This window comes from Chinchilla lanigera, unplaced genomic scaffold, assembly GCF_000276665.1.
Source record: "Chinchilla lanigera isolate Chin_1 unplaced genomic scaffold, ChiLan1.0 scaffold00114, whole genome shotgun sequence".
NCBI lineage: Eukaryota > Metazoa > Chordata > Mammalia > Rodentia > Chinchillidae > Chinchilla > Chinchilla lanigera.
In genome coordinates this window covers 1699649-1702380 of record NW_004955515.1, presented here as the reverse complement: position 1 = coordinate 1702380, position 2732 = coordinate 1699649, and the positions used below count along the sequence as shown (strand labels likewise).

Below are 2732 nucleotides of genomic sequence, written 5' to 3'. Positions count from 1 at the left end.
CAGGGGTCAGACTCTCAATCTCTTTCTCTTGTGAAAAAAAACCCTGCTAAGAAGAAAGAGGTGGAAATACCCAATGGAAAAGCCTCTGCCTGCATCTGCTGTTCACTTCACTAATGTGGGTAAATATAAGTTTCTTTTACAAAAAGACAGTTTTTAAGAGCCATTCATATGATGCAAAGATCAGCAGTTTCTCTGAATAACCCAATCAAATATGTCCAAAAAACACACATGGGTCTCATATTTTACTCCCCCTCACATACCTCCTCAGTAGGGCCCCGCTGAGTGCTTTGGGTTTGCCCTGTGTCATCTGCCTTGTCAGCCCTGGCTCACTCAGTGAAGCAGAACCTTGGGGTATCAGGGCAGTGAGGTCTGCCTCCGTTCCCAGAGTGCCTCACAGAACTTATTACCCACCATCCTTGGCATAAGCGCTGACCACCTGGGCCAGTCTCCAACACCCACCCTGTTAGATCTGTCTAACTCAAATCATGGTACCTTACCAGCCTCTCATACATGCTCTCTGCAATTTTTCATTCCCTTATTACAGAATTCTGAGGTTCCCTAGACTCTTTCCAAGTTCTTGGTGTCCTGAACAAAGAATAAGACAAGAGGCATGAAAAAGGTAGGGAGGTTTTACATTTATTGATGATAGAAAAAAAAAGAACAGTTCCTGAGCTGCTTCCTGTGGTTGGAGACAACCCTGGCCTGTGCTGGAATTTCCCTCGTGTCATGGTCCCCAAATTCCAGTCTTGGCCCACTTCTCCAACCAAGAAGCCCGACAGTCTCCAGCCTCCAAATCCAAGGCCTCACCAGGCCTGCACAAGGGAGACAAAGAACAAAAAGCAATTGAACACATTGATGAAGTACAAAATTAAACAGACAGATTTAATGAACAAGCCAATGAGGAGATATCGAAAGTAGAACAGAAATACAACAAACTCTGCCAACCATTTTTTTCAGAAGTCAAAATTCACCATGAAAATCCCAAATATTTGGATAACATTTGTTAACTATCCATAAATATCTGCAGCACTTGAGGAGGAAGCTGAGGAAGCATTGCATTGTTTGACTGGACTCCAAGTGACAGAACTTGAAGATACAAAATCAGGTACAGAATAGATTTTTATTTTGATGAAAATCCCTGTTTGAAAATAAAATTCTCGGAGGTCCATCCTCAGAGTCCACTGAAATCAAATGGGAATCTGGAAAGGGTTTGACAAAACATCCACATCAAAGGCAGAATGAAGCCAGTAGGAAGAGGCAGTGTGAAGACCCAAGAGCGTCTTTCCAGGGTGTGCTGATCATTTGGAGATGGGTTAGGAGAGGTCATCAAAGATGGCATTGGGTCACATCCATTGCAGTACTGCTTGGTTTCTGATATGCATGAGGAGGAAGGTGAAGGAGAAGAAGATGATGGTGGAGGATTGGAAGACTTTGATGTGGAAAGGGATGAGGATGAAGATGATAGTAAAGGGGAGGAAGGAGAAGAAAATGAAGGAGAAGATGAGTGAACACTGATGGATTACAACCTTCTTGTTTTTCCTTTCCTTCTTTTTTATTTTCTCCAGTCCCTGAAGGCAGGTTGCAGTCTTTTTTCCCCTGTCTTGTGCTCAATCTCCCTATTCTTAAGTCTCACTTCTCAAACACTATTGTTCTCAACCTTGTGGGGAGAAACCTTGAGCAGAATACAGTGGGAGAAGGATCTCTAACCTTCTGTTCTAAATTCATTTTTATCCCTTCCTCTCTCCACACAAACTGTATGGAATCAACACCACTATGCTCTGTAGGAAAAAAGAAAACTTTTCTGCAGCCTTTTCCCTGCTGGAAGCTGGAGGTGCTCAGTCCTGTGGAATAGTGTGTAGAATTCTAGCTTTATTCTTTTTTTTCTCTGAATATTGGGTTCAAAGATTACACTGTGTCTTTATGTGAATATGGACAGTTAGTATTTTCCAACACTTGCCTGCCTACTTTCTCTTATTTAAAAAAAAATTTGGAGGGTACCAGGAATCAAACTCAGGACCTACACTTGCCAGGCAGGCACTGTGCCACCAAGCTATATCCCTGGCTCAAAAAAAGGAAAACTTTAAAATGTGGGGGTATAAAAAGTTAGAAAAGGGTAAATTTGAGATATTTGGGTGGGTAAAACAGTCATTTTATGGCATGGCTTCTCCTTTGGCCCATTTAATTCTGATGTTAATGGACATCTTTGCAATTTAAGATGACACTTCTAAAATAGAACTCTCTCCTAGTGATGACTTGAGCCCTGCCTTTTGATGGGAGAATCAGCAGAAACTTTAGGGTCTTATTTGGAGTAGACATTCTCCATTGTAATTTTTTAGTTTTATTTTGAAATTCTTTTTTGCTTTCACTGGAAAGGAAAAGGTGATGCACAGTTTTAAATGTTCAAAGTGTAGAAGTTGCTTTGTTACAATAAAACTGCACGTGCACTTGAAAAAGAGAAGCATATGCTGCACAGTAAGAGCAGGTCACTGAGAGCACAGAGCATAGGAGGGCAGTAGTGGAGGTCTTTTGCAGCCCTTGTTCTTCCGGAGGATGTCAGATCTAGGCCGTCCTATCAAAAACCTGCTTGATTTTGCTCCTGAAGAACTGAAGATAGCACTTTGTGTTTGGTCCCAGGTGCAGGGCTTGGGAACTATATCCTGCACATGTGTCCTGTATCTCAGTGATTGACTTCAGAGTCAGCCACACCCTACTCGCCTCCCTAACCTTGGCTT

At 42.2% G+C, this 2732-nt stretch overlaps 1 pseudogene; it reads left to right on the top strand.

Moving 5' to 3' along the window:
- Positions 1 to 726: 726 nt before the first annotated feature.
- Positions 727 to 1508, top strand: LOC102007046 (annotated as a pseudogene).
- The last annotated feature ends 1224 nt before the right edge of the window (positions 1509 to 2732 follow it).